General features: G+C 44.5%; 1 pseudogene; it reads right to left on the bottom strand.

Moving 5' to 3' along the window:
• Positions 1-10,283: 10,283 nt before the first annotated feature.
• LOC144465049 (uncharacterized) lies at positions 10,284-23,186 on the bottom strand (annotated as a pseudogene).
• Between the last annotated feature and the right edge of the window lie 1,995 nt (positions 23,187-25,181).

Raw genomic sequence — 25,181 nt, 5'->3', positions numbered from 1 at the left:
AAGAAGGGACTTTGTAGTGGCCCTGCAGCATGATCCTTGTGTAAAAAGGGCTAAAGGTTTCAGGGTTTCAATGGTTTCCTGTTTCTAGCAACTTATGTTGGTGTGATTAGGGCCCTTAGTCGCTGAATTGGACAGAAAATTGACCAATCTGGCAACATTTCTTTGGTGTAAAGTTTTCCCCCTCAGATCCAGAACATTTCTGGTGATGGCCAATAATATCTGAACATTTAAACACCGCCATCGGGCAAAGAAAAGTACACTCTTTGGTACACAAACAAAGATTGTAGGCAGCACTTTTGCATTAGTCATTGCATGTTTCATTGGATGTGATATGCTGTAAAGCCCTGTGAAACAAACTGTGATTTGTGATATTGGGCTTTATAAATAAAACTGATTGACTAATTGATGTTTTTACAGTTACAACTGCAGGGTAACAACTGAAACTGAAACTGCGAAGGACCACATGCTACTGATATATGACAGTACTCCCCAAGTAACATATCCTCATACAGTGGTTCACATAATATTTAACAACTTAACACCCTGATTAACGATTTAGCACCCCTTCTAGCAAGGTTAGGATTAGGAAAAGAATCCTGGTTGGGTGTCATCATGTTACATATTTAACGTAAAGTTATGTAGGTTAGGTTAGGGAGTAGAAACATGGTGGTGATGCAGCTTAAAATAACTGAAAGTTCACTTGGTTTGTTTGACCCATCAGCTGCCCCAACCTGACTTTCACTCTTAATACTACTTCCTTCTTTCCTCCCATCAGCGCATTCATCACATGATCGCTGCCTTCTTGGTTACATGGGTTACCAGCTTAGTGGCCTAGTGGTAGAGAGTCTGCCTTGAGACTGGGAGGTCGTGGGTTCAATTCCCGGCCGGGTCATACCAAAGACTATAAAAATGGGACCCATTGCCTCCCTGCTTGGCACTCAGCATCAGGGGTTGGAATTGGGGGGTTAGATCACCACATGATTCCCGACTGCAGCACCGCTGCTGCTCACCGCTCCCTCAGGGGATGGGTCAAATGCGGAGAAGAAATTTCACACACTCAGGTGTGTGATAATCAGTGGAACTTTAACTTTACGTTATATCCACACATTCTCATCCCAACTTGTCAAATATCGCTGTTTTGTCAGTGTTACTCACGTCTACATACTACACGCTGGGTATCCTCCTGCATTTGTTATTGACGTACCGAGACGACATGTCAATGTATGTTTGTTACATAAAATGTGTCTTTTCAAAATCGTCGATGCATACAGTCTTATTTTAAAATAAACTTATAACGTCCATCAGACACCTCGTATTTATGTTTATTTCCTTGTGCAACAAAAACACGTGGTTATGTTTAGGAAAAAAAAACGTCATAGTTTGGCTCTACATTCATACAGGAAGCAAACACCAGCCTCCCGGGTGAAAATTCCAGGCTTTGTTGGAGCCATCCGTCCCTCCTCCTGCCCACCCCACAGGGACATGCCAGCTCCTTATGTTACGTTGTCGCATTTCAAACTGACGTCATCCAGTGGTCTGTCAATTCACTATGACAGGCACATTTTGGCACATTGCACTTTCACTTATTAGCTCTATTGGTTTTTACTGTCCCTGTTATTGTTGTCGCAGTGGAACTACCTCCATTCAATGCCTCTGCCTGAAGTGATCTAATGTGTGGATTGTGTCGATGTCTTTGTCTACATACTGTGTATGTCTTTTTGTTTACTGTGGCAAACCAGTTTCCCCTTTAAAGATTAATAAAGTGAATCCTATCCTGTCCTATCCTATCCAGGTGCCATCTGGCCATGTTCTTAACTGATGCCACCCATCCACTTATCATACTGTCATGACAGGTGCCGTCCAGCCGACCAGAGGCGTGTCACACCACCGCGAAAGGTGGGTTTTGGCGTGGGTGTCTGACATCGGAATCACTGACAAAGCAGAGGTATTTGACACATTCAGAATGAGAATGGGCTGGTTATATACAAATTCCTGGCACATTACTTTTCATCTGTGTACATATGAAGAGTGCATGAGAACAGCCAGCCCCAAGATATCCTGAAGATATCAAGGTTTAAATCAGGGTGTAGGATTTAACAAGTTGTATGTTATTTTGACATCATGTTGCAGTTCGAAGTTTATTTTATGAGGTTCAGCCCACCTCACCACCAAAATAATTTTTGTACAGTCCCTAAATGTGATGTTAAATCTTTGATGGGCTCTCCATCCAGAGAGAACCTTTTTGACTTCACGCTTGTGTTATGAAAAGCTGAAATGAAAAGGCTTATGCTCGCAGGACTATAAATTCAAGTGGCATCGTTATGAAACGCTGTTAGAGTGCTACATTTTGGGCCTCCGTTGCCATCAAAGAGAAAAAAACAAGCTATGTAAACACAGAGATCCTTGCAGGCACACTAACACACACAGCAGGCAACACCCAATTATCTTTGCTCACAATAAATGAGAAACAGTCAAATTAGTATTGGGTCTGGGAAGTATCTTCATAGATTAGAATATAAAAAGTGGAGGAAAACATCCTCACTCACTATTCCTCACAGACCCTCGACACAAAGCCAAATGTAGGCTATTTCATAAAACTACAACCCCGTGTCATCAAAGCTCTCCCTGCGGAGGCGTTATTCTTGATCGCTCCTCCCGTCTAAGCGCCCTATTTCTCCACATAGTCATCTTTGTTTGCAACACTTGTCTCGCGTCACCAAGAGGAAAAAGCCCGCGTTCGATTCATCTTAACAGTTTGTGTGTCACTAGGGGGAAAAAAAATGGGTGAAACTTTAAAAAATTCAGGCTTTGTTGCCAGAGAACAGAAGGCTCACAAAGTTTTATAGAGGGAGCCATGAAGTTCTGCCTCATTAGATAGAATAGCTGTTCTATATTCAGGGTCTCTGTGGGGCTAACAAACGCAATGAGTGGGCCAAACTCGGTTCGTTCCGCCAGAGCAAGGGCCCTTTTGTTTGTGTTTGGTGGGTGGGGTTGGCTGGGGTACAGGGGCCATGCAGGTCCTTCAAAACCTGGATCTCACCACAGCTGAGCGGACTATATTAGGAGGGGAGTGTACGTAATGGACTACATAAAAAACCCTGCAGGATTTGAAGTTGTACAGCTTGTCCTTAAATGATCTAATCCAGTTGGTTACATCACTGCAGACACCCAGATTGATATCTGATACCATGAAGTGAAAAGTACAGCAGGTGTATTAGTTCCCACACTGTAGCACAAAGGAGCTGTAATACTTCAGCTGGAGGTGGTGATCAAAAACAATGACTGAATGACGTCAAGTGCTGAGATTTCAGCTCTGCCATTAATTCTGAGATGTGTAGCTGCAGACGCATTCCACCTGTAGCGTACACGACACGCCCCTTCAAACCTCGCCCACCACTAGCACAAAACCCAGCTATCTGAACCCTGTTACACTGTAGTGAAAAAATTAGACCAAATGTAGCAATAATCCAATTTATAATTCATAATACATAATACATGAAGATGTGATTCACTTTATATGTTATGAGATGTAACAATAGCTACTCACTAACTTAGCATTAGCGTAAGTAACAAGATGTAGTCTTCCCATACCCCTTACCCTAACCTTAATCACCTCTTTCAATGTAATACTTCATAGCTAACATTAGGTAATTGCTAACTTAGCATTAGTGCAAGTAATGAGATGTAGCATTTCCTACTACCCTTATCCTAATCTTAATAACCTCTGTTTTAACATAATACATCATAGCTAATGTTAGGTAGCCTAATTCCTAACTTAGCATTAGCATAAGTAACGAGATGTAGCCTTCCCATTACACTTATCCTTGTCCTAACCTTATAACCACCTCTTTTTTATCATGATACTTCATAGCTAACGTAAGCTTATCACTAACTTAGCATTAGCGTAAGTAACAAGATGTAGCCTTTCCCATTACCCTTACCCTAACCTTAACCACCTTTCTTTTAGCTTAATACTTCATAGCTAATGTTCGCTAATTGCTAACTTAGCATTAGCGTAAGTAACGTGTTGTAGCCTACCCATTACACTTATCCTTATCTGAGATGTAACCATTCCTATTACCCTACCCTAACTTTAACCCTTAATACACATAGCCTAACGTTATTCATCCCAACAACAGGAAATACTTTTTCCCTAAACTGATTTGAAGTGTGCGCTGCACATGTGAGCATTTTTGATGATCGCCTCCGTCCAGTCCTTTCGTCTTATCACATTTAACCATAGCCTAGTTGTTTTTGTTGACGGGCAGTGGCAGCTGTGATGAAATTTAAGTTTTGAGCCATGACTCCTTCTATTCTGGCTCCCACTAACACAACAAGATGACACTCCTATGTAGCTGCCCTGTGGTGGAGAGTCGTGTTTTGCCTCCAGCTAATACAATGACACCTTTGTGACTTCAGCCCTAAAAGGGTCTATAGGGTCAGCAGATCAGTTTTAAATGTTGCAGTAAGGAAACAGAGGCGGTCACAGTGAGCTGAAAACATCTCACTGTGATCTGTGACCAGCCGGGCTCCAACATCTGATATCAAGGTGAGCAACTTCACCTTGATATCAGGTGCAGTGGGACAACGTACACTGTTCTTTGTTAATTTTTTTCTGGTGATTGGGATGTGAGATCTCTTTACATGTGCATGTTCTTCAGATAAAACTTACATTTTTAATTATTTTCATCAATTCAACATTGAAACAATGTAGGTCACTCACTCATAGCATTTATACAGCCATAATAATATATGTAGAGTGTGAGAGTGGGGCCAGTGTATATATTTTTCATATTCAGTTATATTTTTAAGAGCAGCTCTTATTCCAGAAGGCAGAGGCACTGAATATTAAAAAAAATCCACAGCCTGAGTTTAAGGACACATCTCAGAGTTGTCCTCCTAAAAAAGATTAGAGGATTAGGAAACCATCTAGAAGTTGCTGTTTCATGTCTGTGTCCTAGATTCAGCTTGATATCCTTTGATTGCACAAAGAAAGCCACTCAGGCTATAGAGCTCTGAGCCACGATAATGGGGAGAAATTTGCACTGTGTCATTATTTTCATCTCACTCTGTAGCAATCATTTATTATAGGCGGTATTTCATTGATAACTAAATAGGCTTATTCTCTGTTCATGTCGGCTCGCTCATTAGGGCCTAATAATGCAAATGTTATACAGGCTATTAGAGGTGTTTAGCAGGCTTGTGTCTGAAGACGTGGGTATTTGTTGGGCAGATGGACGCAGCTCCGGGGCTGCCCTCACCCCTGACCCCCCACAGATGTCCCAAACTCAGGCACAGCTCCGTCACGAAGCGGTGGAAAATCAGTAATACACCGGAACCGGCTTGTCAATACGCAGGACAATTAGGCGCGTTTGCGCGCCGGCTCTGGCTGCGCAGCGGCGCTCGTTGTTGCGTGAAACACGCAGTGATTACAGCCGAGATGAAAGAGGGAAAGAGGCCATGTGGTGCCTTTCTGTGAAGGCCTGCTTGACCGATGGCTCTCCGCTGAATAGGGCTCTGGTGGTCATACATAAATTAAGAGGTTAAGTGAGCCATCAGGAACAAATGTTTGCATTTATTAACTAAGGATAATAGCTCCCAGCAGTGAACCCACAGCCCGGGTTCCCATTTGGGTTGAATTCTTAAGCGTGGGCCAATGTGAAACTATCACTTTAGGCTAGTTGCGGCTCAGTGTATCTGGATCAATCAAGTCTAATTAACCTCCTCAAACCTAAACTCTATTAAATTATAATATGAGAGGGATGCTGCGGGTCAGGGAGGACAGAAAACACAGTCACTGCTGTTAAATATCACATCAGAAGCCTCTGCGGGAATATTATAGACTGTTTGCATTATTGAGGCGCACACATTGCTCCAAATGGACAACCAGGAATCACATATACATGCAAAATATGTCTAAAACCAATAAGTGCGACTCCATTAAGACATCAGAGACTGAGATGTTCCGGAGGCTCGTTATACAGAGCAAACATTCCCATTCACATGTGAGGAGGAGGGATCCCGCAGGAATGCATGAGGCAGGTGTAAATTTAAACTGTTAATGAGGCGCATCAAAAGCATCAAAGGAGCGTCGTGCTGAGCCTTTCTACCATTAGTCCATACTAGACAAAAGCCATCAGAGAGTTTTCCTCGCTAAACGGTGCCGAATGGGTCCGAGCAGCGGGAGTTGTATTGTCGCCGCAAACCCCCGCGGACTGCACCGGGCTAACCAGCCAAGTCTTATGAACTGAGACTCTAACGAGACAGATGAAACGTCTGCTATTGGCCGGACAGCAATGCATGGTCTTCTGGAAGGACTGGCATCATGATGTCAGTGTGCAGATCCATTCAGGAAGTGAATACATTAAGAAGGAATGAGAGAAATAAACATCTCCTCTAAAGTGATTTGACATAATAAGTCATGGTTTTATAACTTATCTCAAACATTACTAGTGTTTCATCACAACCAGCGGTATCCACATGTGGTAACAAAGTCATAAATAAGGAGAGGCAACAGTGATGACAACAGTTAGGGGCAGCTTTATTTAAGAAATGATGGGAATGTGCTTCTCTAAACAAAAGTGTCCTGCAGTTCAGTGATGTGGGTGCCCAAATAACACGCATTCATTAGGTCTGACCAATCACACAGAGGACAGAACTTTAACCAAAAATCCACTGAGGCATATTTCCAACCCAATCGCTCAAAAATAAATAAGTAAAGAAAAATCACTGCACATTTCTGCAAAACATGGATATGTTACATTCAGGGGTGTAAATATAGACAGTGCAGGCAGGGCAGTTGAGGGAGGGGGCCCAAAGAGAGTGGGCAACCTGGTCTCACTCTGCAGTTGTCGAAATCCGGCGCTTGGGCAGTGACTTGCAGCATCAGACACTGACAAAAAAAGGCATGCTTTAACATCAACATGATATGCAGCAGGTTGCCATTATAGTTTAATGACACTGGGCAACGTCAGGGGGAAATGCGACGAGACAAGAATGAAAGTTAAGGCGACGAAAGTCCGAAGAGGAGGGGTGGTGGAGGGGTCCAACAAACATGACTTTCACCTGGGAGAGCGGTGTTTGCGTCCCATAAGATTCTAAAGCCAAACCCTGTTCTTTTTTCCTAAAACCCAACCACGTGTGTTAGTTGTTGGAGGAAGGAGCACTAAAGTATTAGGAGTACTGAATGTCATGTTACTTTCCAGCACTGGTTCCAGCTATAAAATGCATCTCAAAGAGGAACAATTCGCCTAAATCCCAGATTCACACTGATTCTCACTGACCTGCAGTCAAAGCTGTGTGAATATGAAAGTCTCTCTGCTGAATCCAGAAACTATAGAAAGTGCTTCTGGTACAAAAAGAGTGACCGGTAAACCTCCCGAGGCCAATTCCTTGATAAAGCACAGGAGATAGAAACTGGGTGGAATAATGGAGTATCTTTTCATCTGAATGAAATTTACATCATCTATCACTTCTGAACCAGAACTGTTATCTGCAGGAAAAAAGAAACCCTCTGTCATGTTGCCAGAGTGACCTTTTCCACTTTATTTTCAGTGTGAATTCACGGATGCACGGGAGCGGAAAACTTTTCTATCTTGTTTCTGGCACTGGAGACGAGTAGTGAACGCTCACTAATACACGGCAAATTGTCCTAAGGCGTCAGAATAACATATTTGAATGATGAAATCCAGCACGATTCCCCTTGGCAGGCAAATTCCCTTAAATCCTTGCATCTCAGCAGGCACGTAGGGGTGGGTTTTGGGAAATTAGGTGTATGCGTGTGTGTGTGTGTGTGTGTGTGTGTGTCTCCCTGAGGGCTGATGGGAGGCTTGCGTGTGCATATGCGCGGTTGCTGTAGGTGGTTACATGTATGCGTGTCGTTTAAATAAAAGGCAGCTTATGCAAATGAGCTCGTGTGACCAAGTCGAGGGACGACAGCAGCGCCTCACGCAGAGTTTTAATGTGTGCCAGTGTTTTACCAGAGACAGAGTGCCATCAGGGTTGAGCAGCAGCGTTCATATCCATTAGACAAGTCAGCGGGCCTCGTGTGAGGAGACACAAACCCTTTTAACACAGAGATCCCACTGTAGGGCTGCTACAGAGTCCCTTTTTTATGCTGCCTTTGCATTTTTACACAGAACCGAATACAGTAACACCATCTTACTGCTCCAGTGTGTGATTTTAGACAGCATGCCGACAACACAGAAGCAAAAGAGGCATGGAGGGCATGATCACGGACTGTTAAAATAATGGACGTAGCCATCGTGACGTCACTCACTGGTTTGTGAAAAACGTTTTGATGCCTCGAGTTCAGCTGCTTTTCGTCACCATCTTGTTTCTTTTTGGGAGCCATAAGTGACCATATTGGGGCAAAAGGGTGGTTCTCAGGCGTGACATGTAACACAACATCTTCAGCCTCTAGTGTGACATATAACATATGCATCAGCAGCGCTTTATAAACAATAACAATGGCATTAACCTGGCAATAACAGTCATTTACAGTCCCTGTTTTATGGCAGCTGATCTTATCCTCTGCTTGGAGGGTAAGGAGCTCTGGGACCTAATTGTTTTCCCAAATTGTGGACATTTTCAGCTGCTGTTCTTCTTCTTTGAGTTAGCTGCTAACTGCTGCAAGCTGCTTTTTAAATCTACCTGCAGTAGGTCACACACATAACATGTCATCAAAACATCACACCCGTCCCGTCCATGGTCCCATCCTGTCGGCTGTCCCTTTTACTCAGACATCGATTCAGAGCTATTGCTACCTCTGCTGCCAGCCTATACTCAAGACAACCCTGTCCCCTCCATCTCCTTTGTGGACATTTTTGGCTGCTGTTCTTCTTTGAGTTAGCTGCTAACTGCTAATCATGTACCATCTCTGCTATATGGTGGACATTTGCAGCCACTATTCTTCTTTGAGTTAGCTGCTAACTGCTGCTGGCTGCTTTTCAAATCTCCCGGTGGTGGGTCACGCACATAACACGTCGTCAAAACGTGAGACCCTTGCTGCCCTGTCAGCTGTCCCCTTTACACAGACGTCAATTCAGCGCTGTTACTACCGATGCTGCCGGCTCTAATGTGAGACAACTTCGTCCCCCGATTCTGCGATTGTACCGTTTATAAAGAACAGCGAGACGGAATAACAGTGTGACTTATCCGCCTTGAAGAGGCAGTGTAAGAGGGGCTGCTGAGTCTGAGAATGAGGCGCGGCGGGAAGAATTAGCAACAGTCGAGGCTGTGGCCCACATCTGGCTTGTGGAGCCTTGATAGGTGACGACCAGAGTGTGTGACACATTGGCAGTCGGCTGTTTGTGTGGATTGTCAGGGGGATAACAAACAAGGGAGGCCGTCTCCTTCTCCTCTTCTCTCCTCCTCTCCTCTCCACTCCCATCCTCTCCTCTCCTCCGCCGGCTTGTCAGTCATTTCTCATCCGTAGGACAGCGAAGGTGGCGCGCCTCCAAAGCGTGGCCTACTTTCCCGCTCTCACACAGAATGGAAATGAGCTCAACTTATTTCTTTGCGAATGTCTGTCTGATTTTAATTAACATCACAGTCGTTGTGATAAAACAGCGCTCTGTCTATATCTTACAGCAACGAGATCCCACATCCGCCTTCTGTGTGAGCTCGTGTGTGTGTGTGTGTGTGTGTGTGTGTGTGTGTGTGTGTGTGTGTGTGTGTGTGTGTGAGGGAGTGACAGAGACAGTGAGCTGAAATCCATAATTTAACCGCATGCCCACGAGCTGCACACAGCAACACTGATTTCAACACGCCTCTCTCAGGTCTCACATGAGCAAGTTTTGCTGTGGGTGTTTTCTAACACACACACATGTTCATACGCTGACACGCACACACACAAGCGACTGTACCGTATTTTTAATTGTTGCTCATGTCCTCCCTCCCTCAAACATATAGCATCATAGAGTTTTGTGTTTTGCAGCGTGGCACTGTCTCCCTCCGTCTCACTCAGTGTGTTTGTCATACGGCACACGGAGTGTATTTATAGCACATTCTGTCAGACAGTGTACTACATTTGTGTGTATTCATTTGGAAATAATAACATTGACAACTGCTTGAGAGATGGAGGGGTTGAGAGAGGGAGAGGGACTCATTTCGAGCATGTACCCACACTAACGAGCTGTATTGTGCTCCAGGCGATGTGTGTGATAGCTTCAAGCCGCTGTGTGCGTGTGCATGTGAGTGTGTGTGAGTGTGTGCGTGTGCGTGCATACTTATTGGCAGCTGAGGGATCTTAACAGTCTCTCATTTTTTCTAATTTTTATGTGCTACTCTCGCCTCTTCCTATTTTCTCCTCTCTTGTTTCTTGTCCTTTCCTTCTCTTTCCTCTCTTCCTTTCTCATTTCTCATTTCCTCTCTTGCTGTTTCCTTCTTTTTCCTCTCCTGCTATATCCTCTCCTTTCCTTGCCTCCCCTCTCTTCCCATCTCCTTTTTCCTAAGTTGTTATCTCCCCTCCTCTGCTTTCTCCCTACATCTGCCCTCTTCTCCTCTGTATTTGTCTCCTTTCCTCACTTCCTGTTTCCTTTCTTCTTGGGTCCTCTCATCCTTCCCTCATCTGTCTTCCTTTCTCCTCTCCTTTCCTCCTATCTCATCCTAGTTGCCTTCACCCTACATCTCCCCTTTTCTCCTCTTTTCCTGTCTCCTTATTCGCTTCCTGTTTCCTTCTCTTTCCTCACTTCCTATATCCTCTCCTTTCCTCCCATCTCTTCCTATCTCATTTCCTCAGTTGCTGTCTCCCCTCATCTGCCTTGACCCTACATCTCCACTCTTCTCCTCTGTTCTTGTCTCCTTTCCTCTCTTCCTTTCCTCTTATCCTTTCCTCACCTCTCGTCCTTTCTCCTCTCCTTTTCTGAGTTGCTATCTCCCCTCCTCTGCTTTCACCCTACATCTGCCCCCCTCTTTTCTTGTCTTCTATCCTCTCTTCCTGTTTCCTTCTAATATCCTCTCCTTTCTCCCTTCCTGTCTCCCCACCTCTGCTTTCACCCTACATCTCCCTTCTTCTCCTCTGTTCTTCACTCATTTCCTCTCTTCCTATCTCCTTTCCTCACCCTACATCTACCCTCCCCTCCTCTGTTTTCATCTCCTTTCCTCTCTTCCTGTTTCCTTTCCTCTTGTTTCCTCTCACCCTTCCCTCACCTGTCTTCCTTTCTCTCTTCTTTCCTCCCATCTCTCTTCTTATCTCCTTTCCTAAGTTCCAGTCTCCCCTCCTCTGTTTTCACCCTACATCTGCTGTCCTCTCCTCTGTTCTTGTGTCCTTTCCTCTCCTCCTTTCCTCTTGTTTCCTCTTATCCTTTCCTCTCTCTCTTCCTATCTCATTTCCTCAGTTCCCATATCCCCTCTTTTCTTCTCTTCCTGTCTCCCTTCCTCTCCTCTTTCTTTCTTTCCTTTTATTATTTATTTATGTATTATTTATTCTCCCTTCCTCATTTCTTCTCTTCCTTCTCTCCTCACCTCCTATCTCCCTTCCTCTCCTTTCCTTCTATCTCCTTTCTCCCTGTCTCCCCTCCGCTTGTTTCCTCCCATCCTATATCCTCCACCTTTTCTTCTCGCCTCATTTCCTATCTCCTCTCCTTTCTGCTTTTCTCATCTCTTATCTTCCCTCCTCTCCTTTCCTCTCATCCTATCTCCTCTCCCTTCCCTTACCTATCTCCTCCATTCCTATCTCCTCTTGTCTCTCCCTAACTCCCCTCCTTTTCTCTCCTATCATCCTATCTCCTCTCTCCCTATCTCCTCTCCTCTCATCTTCTATCCCCTCCCTTCCTATCTTTTTTCCTAACTTCCTATCTCTCCTCCTTTCCTTTCACCCTGTCTCGTCTTTTCTTCTCTTCTGTCCTTTCCTCTGTCCTCACCTCCTATGGCCCCTCTTCTCTTCTTGTCTTTCTCCCTTCCCTTCCTCTCCTCAATTTTCCCTCCTCTTGTTTCTTCTGATCCCATCCTCTCTCCCTTCTCTACTCACCTCCTATCTCCCCTCCTCTCCTTTCCTTCAATCTCTCCTCTCCCTGTCTCCCCTTTGCTCATTTCCTCTCATCCTATATTCTCCACCTTTCCTTCTCTCCTCACTTCCCATCTCCCCTCCTCTCTGCTTTCCTCACCTGTCATCTTCCATTCTACATTCTCTCTACCTCACCTCCTCTCCTTTCCTTTACCTATTTCTTCTTGTCTCTCCCTACCTCCCCTCCTCTCCTATCATCCTATCTCCTCTCCTCTCTCCTTTCATCACCTCTCATCCTATCCATTTTCCTCACTTCTCAATTCTCCTCCTTTCCTTTCACCTTGCCTATCTTTTCTCCTCTTCTTTCTTTTCCTCTGTCCTCTCCTCCTATCTTCCCCTTCCTCTCTTCTTTCTCCCTTCCTCTCTTCTATTTTCCCTCCTCCCATTTCTCCTCATCCTATCTTTTCTCCCTTCTCTTCTCACCTCCTATCTCCCCTCCTCTCCTTTCTTTCTATCTCCTCTCTCTCTATCTCATCTCTGTTCGTTTCCTCTCATCCTATATCCTCCACCTTTCCTTCTTGTCTCACTTCCCATCTCCTTTCCTCTCTGTTTTCCTCACCTCTTATCTTCCCTCCTCTCCTCTCCTCTCCTCTCATACAATCTCCTCTCCCTTCCCTTACCTATCTGCTCTCCTCCCATCCTATATCCTCTCCTCTCTCCCTATCTCCTCCTCTCTCCTTTCATCCCCTCTCTTCCTATATTTTTCCTCACTTCCTATCTCTCCTCCTTTCCTTTCACCCTATCTCGTCTTTTCTCCTCTTCTTTCTTCTCCTCTGTCCTCTCCTCCTGTCTCCCCTCTTCCTCTCCTCTTCTCTTTCTCCCTTCCTCTCCTCTATCTTCCCTCTTCATGTTTCTTCTCATCCTATCTTCTCTCCCTCCTCTCCTCACCTCCTATCTCCCCTCCTCTCCTTTCCTTCTATCTCTCCGCTCCGTCTCTCCTCCACTTGTGTCCTCTCATCCTATATCCTCCACTTTTCCTTCTCTCCTCACTTTCCATCTCCTCTTCTCTCTTCTTTTCGCCTCTCATCACTCCCATACCTCTCCTCTCCTCTCCTCTCCTCTCCTCTCCTCTCCTCCACCATTTTTCACACTCAGAAGTAGGTTTTGTTCTATTACGGCCCAAACTCTCTCTTCCGTGCCATTGTTTAGAGTGTAATGCATTATCCATCTCCATTCCACTTTGTTCACTCCACTTCACTTCAAGTAGCTGCAACTTATGAGCAACACACGCTCACACTGACACACACACACACACACACACACACACACACACACACACACACACACAAACACACATATGCAGCACGCAGCTCTACGATCCCATTAGCTTTAATATTTCAGCAGCGTCATAGCATTCGCCAGCGGCCTTGTCACCGCCTGCTCCCCAGGGACACAGATCCTAGATCAGCCCGGCGTGTCCTCACCCTCCAACATCACCACCAGGACGGGGAAAGCACTCAGCTGACCTCGAAGCTGTGCTCGCGCTGTGCCCAACATTCCCAGGAGTCGTCGCCCCTCCTCCTCCCCTCCTCTCCCCTTACACACACCCTTCCATCACCCCCACCATCGCCGCCCCTGCCATCTCGGGGGACGAGCAGGAAGAGGGGAAGGGGAGAGAAAGAGGGCTGGAAAGAGGGGAGAGCGGAAGAGTGCAGAGGCAAGTCTGTAGGAGGGGGAGAGGGAATGAAAATAAGATGAGCAGAGGAGAGGGATACAGCGAGAGGTTGTGTGGGTGGGCTATGGGGTGCTGATTAGGCCCTTGGTTTGAAGTGCTCAGCGGCTTACCCTTGTCGAAGTGCGCGCGCTCACACACACGCACACACATTGTTTCACACTTTATAACTCATTCAGTGGTACAAAGGCTTTAGAAGTATACGGTGAGGACAGTGAGCCGCGCTTAGGCATTCTGTTAGAAATTCTCTGCTCTTTGAGGTGGAATATTTCCCTTTTGTTCTGAAATTCATGCCTGTGATCAATTGGATGGAGAGGTCTACTGCATAATAGAGCTCTGTGTGTGTGTGTGTGTGTGTGTGTGTGTGTTTTATCTGCCTGTCTGTGTCCGTCCATCTGTGTGTGGAGAACAGAGCTGAAGAATTGGACAGAGCTCTCTTTAGCAGAAATGTCTCTGTGTGCTCACCTGAGGCATAAAAAACCTCACCGCGGCACGAACAGCTCTTTTGTACTCACACTACACACTGCTCTAACTGTGTTGTGTTCATCTCGCCGGGGTCTGACCACTCGTTAGCTATATGGAGGCTGTGAAAGCATCACAAATCCACACGTACACACCCAAACAGCATAAGCAACGTCCTGTGAGTTATAACTCATGCATGATCACTAAATGGAAACATTTGTTATCTCCACAACAATACAGCCAGTGGGGCTGAATCTTTTATGGCTCCCATGGCCCCCCAAAAGCCCCCTCCCATACACACACACTTTGACACACACACACACTGAGATGCCTGCCACACGTTGGAGCTCACAGGTCACCCTCCTGTGAATAAACCCAAAGAGGATGCATCGAGGCATAAACAACCACACAACACCTCCCTCCTCAAACCTCAAACCTTCATCAAACATTAAAACAGGGGCGGTGGGTGTGCGCCCGCCTGCGTGCACGCGCAAGCCCACATGGGGGCCTTCACGCCTTGATAAACGTACAGTTATGAAACATTAATGCAAATATATCCCCATTGTCTTACGCTAAAATATTCAGGCTCTTGTTCAGACTGATACACGCTCTCTGCGCTCATCCTCTATTCACGTGGACTAAACATTTGGAGGCTTTGGGGGTTCGTCTGCCACCTCTGTCTCGACTAATGTCTTGCCTTGACTTCTCGAAGTTGTCTTATCTGCTGTTTGGTAAAAAAAAAAAGAAGTTTTGACCTACTTAACAGAACCACAGAGATGTCCACTGTCAATTCATGTATCCCAATGAAGGGCTGTACTATGTTTTATTCTGTTAACTACAATCTGCATAAACATTTCATGGCTACTGACCAGTTTCTGAATGACGCCACAAGTTTTCAGATTTTCTACCATCCTACCCTCAATTCCTTCTCGTATAAAGAATCAACTTTCAAAGTTTTCTGGAGTTGGCCTCTTCCCATTCCTGTAAAACCCATCTAAAACGCCTATCTAAGGCAGCCCTAACACAAATTGAAAGCTGTTGTCCCGTTTTTAGCACATGGACATACATGGCCTCATTTGAAAGGTAACGCTCTGAAGTTTTTCCCCCAACAGTCAGAATCACTGTAAGTGCTACTCTCATTAAGTAAGAGAAGTTTAAACATGCTGAAATAAGTTTTTTTTTGCTTCTTGAAAACAGATGCTGCAGATGACTAGAACTGAGACTTATTAGCCGGAAAACACAATGGCACCATAGCATGACACCTCACCTGGTCCAAATTCAAAGTAGATAACAGTATCTCAGAAAATATGCATTTCCCACGTGTTTTTCTGAGGTTTTGTCCAGGTACTTTTCAAAAAATGGAGTTAAAAAATCTACTAAATGTGTGATTGTGAGAAAAAAACAAATCAACAAAGGCATAAATGTCTATTTAGGAGCTTACTAGAAAACACAACAGGAACTGAGTTGTTCCCCTTAAGACAATAGAAGAACCATCTGTTTATTATTTATTTATATTTATAATGGTCTATGTTGACAAAAAACTGCCCAAAATGCATATATCCCAGTTGAATTTCATTGGCTATAAGAAGCAGTCATTAAACCAACTGCTTGCTATTGGCTGGATCTATAGACTGAAAACAGAGACCCTTCTTTGCAACAGATGCTCTTGTTGGCTATTGAAGGCTGTGGAGAGGACATGTAGGCTCCCATTGGTTCAAGTGAGGTGTCAATCAGAAGGTCAGCAGATTGAATTGGCATCAGAGACATTAGAGCCCTTCAGTGAATGAAATCACTCTGATTGGCAGTTCAGTTCAGCACACACAAAGAGAAAAGGAAGTGAGGAAAGTAAACAGACCACTTAAGTCAAGAGGGAGTGAGACTGAGTTTTCTTCTTTTTTTGCAGTTGAGCTCTTTAGTAGAAACACCTCATAATTAGTTGCGTAATTGTTCACTAGAGCACGTTAGATAACATTTGTTCGTTAAACATCGGATTGTGTTGTTTTGTGCTAATTGGCCAACTAGCATCTTGAATCTGTCCTGTCGGTCTTCTGGTTTCCCTTTTTGAGTGACAAATACAGATGACCTCCTCCTGCTGCTATGGAGAGGTATTTCCTCTCACACAGGCGCAGAACCAATCCAGTCTCACACTGAAGTTGTCCATTCTTTAACATAGGCATGATACGTGGCTGGTCCCTGTTATTGTTCAGTGGTGCCTGCCAGCATCAGGGGGAAATGCAGCAGGACAACAAAGAAAATGAAGGTGGTGAAAGTCAGAGTAGGGTGGGCGGGAGTTGTGGTGGATGGGTCCAACAACCATCGACTTTCAGTTCCTGTAAGATTTTAAAGTCAAACCCTGTTCTTTATTTCTAAGCCTAACCATGTGCGTGTGTTGAAGGAAAAAAACGTCAATTTGCAGTGTTGTACTGACATAGTGCGTTTGTTTTGACAGAGACTGTATGCAAACTGTACATTTCCTGTGAAAACAGAAGTGTATTTTGAAAGAAGACAACACATGTAACAGGCAGAAGTTGACACGTTGTCCCAGAACGTCAACAACCAACACACCCAGGGTACCTTTCACACTGTATTTGGATGTGGAAAGTCCATGACCACTTGTCAATATGTGACGAGGTTGGAGTGAGAATGTGAGCTAGTTGGCCATCGGCTGTAGTCTTTGCAGTGTGTTCAAACGCAACATTTTGGCCAAGACACCCTTGTTACATGTGTTTTGCCTTTTCAAATAAAACTTACAGCACAGGTAAAATACTTCAACTTTAGGTTTATTTTCTTAGGTTTAGGCAACAAAAGCATGTGGTTAGGTTAAGAAAAAGAACATTGTTTGGCTCATACCACTTATGGAGGTGCGTCTGTGCATCTGTGCATCTGTGTCTGACACTGATGTCCTTTAAAAGCGTCATTTGATGAGTTGGGTTGTTGCCCGCTACGAAAGGTGCCTCTGTAAGTCTATGTCTGACACAGATATGGCTGGCAAACGCCAGTGTTTGACGAGTTGAGAGTGAAAACGGGCTGGTTTGTGACACAGACACACCACTGACCATGTACAAATGCTCACAACAACGTAGGTCATTTGCATAGGCTACGTCTTAGGCTCTATGTAGAGTATATGCATCACTATAAATCAGCCATAACAGTCAAGGAAGTCTGTCTTAAAGATCTAATTTGCCTGCAGTCTGAAACAGCCAAAATGTTCTCTGTGGTAACTTACCTATCTTAAGCTGGTAAGCCTAAGCAAGCTGAATTCCATCTGAAATGAATGGAAAACAACAGCTGTGGGGAAGGTAGGAAATTAATCTCAAATCTTACTGTAAACTTTGGGAAATGATCAGCAGGAACACAAAGTGCTGTACACACAATTTGTAGCAACTGGGCTTTAGCATTTATAAAGGAGCTGGAAATGGAAAAACTTTTTGTTTTATTCAGATAGACAGACAGACAGACAGATAGATTGATGGATAGATAAATGTAATAAGGGTGTAACTGGGTGGAGAGCAACACTGGATAATTAAGGAGTGACGACTTAAAATCAAGTTAAAATGACAATAATTTATGAATAAATTATACATTTATTAATAAATAAATCAGAAAAAAAAACTTTAAAGGGATTAGATATCCTAAGAAGGGCAAGATTAAAACAGTCCTTCAACAATACTCATAAAAGAAAAAATAAAATGTCCTTAAATTGGAAACAGGCTCAACTATCACTTGGCTGCAGGACGCTGACCTCGTGGCACGGCCTCGCCAACTGCTGTCACTCTCTGCTGCTGTCTGGCCGAGACTCTGTTAAAAACGAGACACAGAGCAGCAGTAATGCGTCCACCACTGAACCTCTGTTACTTCTTTGGTTACTAGAAATGCAGTAGTGACTGGTTTGGGTACTCTTGCAAAGATGGGATGTTAATACCAGGTCTAAACAGGGCCTGTGTGACCTTCTGAAATGACCTAACCGTGCTGGTTCTCGTCTGTCTGTCCAAACTTGGAGCGTGATATTGATGCCCCAAGCCCAGCCTGTACCTGCGTGGGGGAGCGACTCAGCATAGCAGAGGAGCAGTGGACTGTGATTATTCTACGCAGTGTGCAAGGGAATGAATCACAGTATAAGATAAACAAATACATTTATTGCTTTCACCCTGATGTTGAGAATAAGTTGCTAAATTTGTCGCTCGGCCATTTTTAGGAATAAAGTCACTTATGGTGCTTTCAGACCTAGAGTTGTCTTGCTTTGGTCCGAATCAGAGACTAATGTTGTTACAAAGTTGCATAATTGCCTAGAGTTGGTTCGTGTTCTCACAGCAGCATTTACAAGCGGACCAGATCAAATGCCTTGTGCGAGAAAGCTGCTCTTGATTGGTCAGAATTTCCATGTGTGAAAAATCCAGGAAGTAAACCAAACGTTGAAGAAGAGTACACTTGCAAGATAAATGTGACGCTTTCTAATGTCACAATGGAGGGACAACTACGCAGGTTGATTTAAGCGCTGGTCATCGTGGACTATATTGCTGTCATTGTTCATTTTAGTCAAACCATACAGTTTGAAAACGAGGCGCGGCTCCAACTAGAAAACAATGTTTTGATGCATTGGATGTGCTGAATGTGCATATTAAGGCAGTACAGGAGGAGGTGCACATTAATAATCCTCCAGGACTGTAACATGCTCATGTTTAACTCAAACAATGTGTCATGTGACTGCAGTTGGTTCAGATCGAGGCCTGAACACGTTCGTTTGTAACCGGACCGAGACCACCTCTTCAAGAAGGTCTCGGTCCAGTTGTTTTGGTGCACACCTGAGTGTGATTGCTGTGTTCACACCTGCCCAAACGAACCGCACTTAGGGAGCAAACAAACGTGAGTTAAATTGAACCATACCAAGCAGGGCAGGTGTGAAAGCACCCTTAAAAGGTCTGTGTCTAAGTCTTTGTGTCTCGCTGGTTAAAGGAAAGGTCTATACAAAAATGTAAAAAAATAAATAAATAAAGGTAAAAACCCGAACAGGTGCAGGTGCAGGGGGTGATCAGGTCACGTATCTAGCGGCAGGAAGTAAAACACATTGAAACAAGCAATATGTAATTTCAAATTAAAAGCATGCAAACAAAACAAAGCATAGTAATATTTTTTTTAAAACAACATGTAAAACCATGCAACATAAAATAGCCACGACATACACAAAATATAATATAACCAAAGAAATAAAACCAATACTTCCGCTGTGTGACATCAGTGTGGTTTCTAATTGGTCCTACAGTAGTGTTAGTGTTGCAGTGAGAAACATTCTCAGGAGAGAAAGAACCAAAAAGCGACACCGTGAAGAATAACTGGGCGGAGAACGGAGGGAGAGGGGCTGAGTGAGCCTTTGGACACACTCACACACACACACACACACACACACACACTCACACACACAACTAAATCATCATTGGAAAATCATTAGAAATCTGGCAAAGTAGAGGGGCACAGATTGAGGGACAAACCCCCCATTCAAGAGCACACAAAGACGGGCCTGCACACACACACTAACACACTCACAGAGAGGCAGCCGGGTGGAAGGGAAGAGGGGCGGTTCCAACGATACACTCCTCCGCACACACACACACACACACACACACACACACACATACATTGCTCGAACCTCACAAACAACCCTCCATACTCCCCAAACCGCCCGCCCACCTCCGTCGACATTTATTACTCCTTCTGTGTGAATGTCTCCAAGTTTCATTCACATGTCTGCCATTGTGTGTGTGTGCACGCATGAGTGTGTCTATGGGTTTGTCGCCGTGAATGAGAGCTCCATTAGTGATTCATTTGTGTGTAGTTAACCATTGTGGAGAGAAGGCAACATTTTATTTGTCTGAACCCAACCCTGACCATATGGCAATAACACCTTCCCCTGCTCGCTGCTCTTCCTCCCAGCCTCTCCTCCTCCTCCTCTGCTTCTCCCTCTGGACTTCTTCTCCTTCTTCCCTTCCTCTCCCTCACCCACAGCTCATCTGTTCAGCCCCTCTCGTCTGCACTTTCTGCTCAGAAGTTGCTTCCCTGCCTTCTTCCTCTAGCTGACTTTTTGGAAAGCTATGGTGCAGCATGTGTGCACGAGTGTGTGTGTGTGTGTGTGCGTGTGTGTGTGTGTGTTGGAGGTCGATGGGGACAGGCCTCTTTGGCTGTCAGCTACAATCAGCCCTCACGTGTGCCAGTAATGTTGTGTATTGTCCGAACACATCACTAGAGGAGCATCTGAGACATCCATTAAAGTTCAAAGCAATTTATCACTATCTCCCTCCTCCTCCTCGCTACGTCTCCCATCATCCCTCACTCCCTCCTCCTTCTCCCCACGCTGTCACTATCTCCTCCTTCTCTTCTCTTCTCCTCCTTCCAGTCTCCATCCATCACATCCATCCGCTCAAAAGTGGCGTAGTACATGAGCTGACTTTGTCATCTGGAGGTGGAGGAGGTGGTGGATGGTGTGTCACCTATGTGGGACGCCTGCCAAGCCACAGACCACTGTTCGCAACCAACAAACAACAAAAATAGATGTTTTTTAGTGACTAATTGCTGTGTTAGCGGTCTTTTAGGCACTAAGAATAGGTGTTTCGTCACGACTCATCATTGTGTTTCTAGCTGGGATAGGCCATGAAAAATATAGCGACCTATCACTGTTTTTTCCAGCCGGGATAACTGCATGAAAAGTGGTTGTTTTTTTTTTTTACCAAGACTTTTTGGGGTTTTCTGCCAGGATAGAAACACAAAGTGGATGTTTTTTTACAGAGACATTTTTGTGTTTCCTGCAAAGATAGTGGCACAGACAGTGGTTGTTTTTTTACTAAGATGTAGCCGCATTTCCTGCCCGGATAGTGGCACAACAATGTTGTTGCCTCTTACAGAGATATCACCACGTTTCCTGCCAAGATAGTGGCACAAAAAACAGTCGTTTTATACCAAGGTGTTGCTGCATTTCCTGCCCAGATAGTAGCATGAACAGCAGTTGGTTTTTACGGAGACGTTGTGTTTCCAGCAGCTTACTAGGCACCAAATGGGTGGCGTTTTACAGCAACTTGTCACTGTCTTTTCACCCTGCATAGTGGCAGGAAAAGCAGTTGTTATTTACCAAGACATTGTTGCGTTTCCTGCCCGGATAGTGGCATGACAGTGTTGTTGCCTCTTACAGAGATATCACCGCGTTTCCTGCCAAGATAGTGGTATGAAAAGTGGATGGGTTTTTTTTGACATTGCTGCCTTTTACAGTCACATCACTGCATGTCATGCGGGGATTGTAGCATGAAAATGGATGTTTTTTACTGAAACAAAATTGTGTTTCCAGCGGCTTATTAGGCACCATACATGGGTGTTTTGTTGCAACATGTCACTGTTTTTTCAACCGGGATAGTGTCGCGAAAAGCAGTTGTTATTTAACATGTTACTATGTATCCTGCCAAAATACTGGCATGAACAGTGGTTGTTTTTTATTGGTATGTAGCTGCATATCCTGCCAGAATAATGGTGCGAAAAGTGGACGTTTTTTTCCTGAGGCGTTGCTGCAGTTTACAGAGACATCATTGCATCTCCTGCTGGGATAGTGGCATGAAAAAAGTGATTGTATTTTACAGAGAAAGTGCTGCGTTTCCTGCCAGGATAGTTGCACGAAAAGCAGTCGTTTTTTTAACAAGATACATAATACATAATACATAATAGCACGAAAAACAGTTTTTATAGAGAAATTGCGGTTTCCAGCAGCTTTTTAGACTCCAAACATGAGTGTTTTGTAGCAACCCATAGCTGTTTTTCCAGCCGGGATAAAAGCACAAAAAGCAGAGGTTTTTTTTTACAGAGACATGCTGCATTTCCTGCTGAGATAGTGGAGCAAAAAGTGATTGGTTTTTCACAGTATCCAGTGGCTTATTAGGCACCAAATGTGCAGGAACTCACTGTTTTTTCATCTGGGATAGTAGCACGAAAAGCAGTTAATTACCAAGATGTTGCCGCATTTCCTGCCAAGATAATGGCACCAGCAATGATTGTTTTTTAATGAGATGTAGCTGCCTTTCCTGCCGGGATACTGGCATGAAAAGTGGGCATTTTTTACAAAGACATTGCTGCATTTTTGCCAAGATAGTGGTATGAAAAGTGGTCATATTTTACCGAGACGTTGCTGCATCTCCTGCGGGGATAGTGGCATGAAAAGTGGGCATTTTTTACTGAGACATTGCTGCATTTTTACAGAAACATCATTGTGTGTCCTGTTGGGATAGTGGCATGAAAAAAGCGGTTGTATTTTACAGAGACATTGTTGCATTTCCTGCCAGGATATTTGCATGAAAAGCAGTTGTTTTTTTATTAAGACATTGCTGCATTTCTTGCCAGTATTGGCATTTTTTAAACAAGATGTTGTTGCATTTTCTGCCAAACATAGAAGCACAAAAAAGCAGTTGTGTTTTACAGAGACATTGCTGCGTTACCTGACGAGAAAGAGGAACGAAAAGCGGTTGTTCTTTACCGAGACGTTGTGTTTCCAGCGGATTTTTAGCCACTAAATGTTTTGTGGCAAGCCATTGCTGCCATCAAGCCGGGATAATGGCATGAAAAGAGTTTGTCTTATACCGAGACATTGCTGCATTTCCTGCCAGGATAGTAGCACTAAAAGCAGTTGTTTCCTACCAAGACTTTGTGTTTCCAGCGACTTATTGGGCACTAAATGTGCGTTTTTTAACCCAGGATAGTGTCACAAACAGCAGCTGTTATTTACTGAGACATTGTTGCATTTCCTGCCGGGATTGTAGCACCAAAAGCGGTTGTTTCTCACCAAGACTTTGTGTTTCCAGCGACTTATTAGGCATCAAATGTGTTGTGTTTTGTAGCAACTTGTCACTGTCTTTTCACCCGGGATTGTGGCACAAACAGCAGTTGTTATTTACCGAGACGTTGCTGCGTTTCCTGCCGGGATTGTGCCTCACTCCTTCCTCCTCCTCCTCCTCCTCCTCCCCATGCTGTCACTATCTCCTCCTTCTCCTCCTTCCAGTCTCCATCCATCACATCCATCCGCTCTCCCTGTTTTGCTCGAATTAAAATTTAAATAGGATTAATTGGTGGAACTTTAATGTTTTTTGGCTGAAGCAGGTTGTGCAAGGTGCAAAAATGTAAATATAATTCAAAATGAAGATACAAATATCTCTTATTCTGCCTTGTATGTGTCTGTCTCTCACCCTCTCTGCCTCCGTCTGTCACACTTGCTAATGCACGATGCCCTTGACATCTTGAGTGTGATTTGTGACAAGCTGGAGCTCCTGAAGGCTTTGAGCGTCCGAGTGTGTGTCTGTGTGTGTGTGTGTGTGTGTGTGTGTTTCCTGTGTGACAGGACAGGAGCCACCCTGGGGTATGATAACTTTAGACGGCGAGTTTAAATATTAAACTGGCCTTAGCGACTGACAGCTCTCTAACACCCGTTCAACAGCCGTTCAACATGCATGCACGAGCTCTGCTTGGCAAAAACACTCGCCCACATGTGTTCCAGCCTTGACAGTAAGTAGCTTTCCTCAGCATACATGGCTGTGTGGATGTGTGAGTGCAAATTGTATATGCGCCTCTGTGTGTCTGAGTGTGTGTATGCGACACAAGGTTGGATTTGGACTTGTTTTTAATCAGTGGGATTTTGCAAATGGCCTCGGGCTTCTCCCAGGGACTAATTAGTGATGTGACTTCGGCATAATAAATAAACACACACACACACACACAAATGCGTGCAATGCAGCATCAAAACACAAAAAAAGAACACAGAAGAGAGAGTTAGAGGAGAGTCTGGATTTACAGATCAGATGAAGGAAGCGTACATTTACAAGGGAAGTAAACAAATGCGCCAGTGCTGCCTGATCCATACTGTTGCCGTTCTGTCTCTACCCTAATTTCTTCCTTTTCTCTCTTTTTCGCCTTTGCAGTGTATTATTGTCGAGTTTTCACTTTCTATTTCTCTCGCTCCGTCACACACACACACACATAGATTCAACTATTTAATGTGTTGACAGCCTGCGCCCAAGTGAGAGCAGAAGGTTGACGGCCTAAGAGAATTCCTCAGGCTTTTCCACACTGCACCTTAATGCGCACACACAAACACACACACACACATTCTGGCTGTGTAAACCAGAGAGATTAGCAGCTCATTACCATACCACAGGGGGGCTACACACTGGGGACTGTGTGTGTGTCTGAGTGTGCATGTGTGTGTGTGTGTGTGTGTGTGCGCCAGTGCACCTCAGAGCATTGTCTTCTGGTCATAACAACAACTGTTCCATTATTTGTGAGTGTGTGCCAGAATGAAAGTGTCTTTAATCAGGAGGACAGAAAAACAGAGGCCACAGAGAATTACTGAATATGTTTTCATCGCCGAGACAATTATCAGATTAAAACAAATTCACCTCGTTAAGCAGCTAATCCGTCCGTCCAATCAGCAGGCGGCACAGAGACAGCAACACCTGCTCCCCAGCGGTGACCTCAGACAGATGTGGAGATGTGGAGATGTGGAGATGATCCACTTTTCAGAGTCGCTGCTCAGATCCGAGGGAGGATTGTTTCATCCTTTTGATGTCTGGCGTTTGGCATGAAAAGGGGAATGCAACCCAGTTTACAAAGTCTACTTTTCACGTTTATTTGGAAAGTTGATTGAGCACCGCACACTTTCACAGCAAAGTTCTGCCTCAGTTTAATACCGTAGATTTACCTTTTGGTGCTGTAACACAGCCACAGTCACAGTAAGTTGGGCATTTTGCCATATTTGACTGGCCAGTGCAGGGAATTGAACCAACGATCCTTCCGTCCATTTTTATGCACATTTTCTGAAAGCTTACTTCTATGGATGAAACAGTGCAGCACCACCACAGATTGTGGAGGCAGCAAGATACGACCGTTGGAGATGACAGACAAGGAATTGTAATTAAAGGCGGAACAGAACGAATCTGTGATATACATTAACATAAAGTAAAGACAGTGAAAAGAATTCTCCGTCCCCATGTTGAGATGTATTTCATGCCAGCACAGACCACT

Source organism: Epinephelus lanceolatus, chromosome 12 (assembly GCF_041903045.1).
Source record: "Epinephelus lanceolatus isolate andai-2023 chromosome 12, ASM4190304v1, whole genome shotgun sequence".
In the NCBI taxonomy this organism is placed as follows: domain Eukaryota; kingdom Metazoa; phylum Chordata; class Actinopteri; order Perciformes; family Serranidae; genus Epinephelus; species Epinephelus lanceolatus.
Note: the sequence above shows the minus strand (reverse complement) of the source record. Positions and strands in the feature narration are given on the sequence as shown.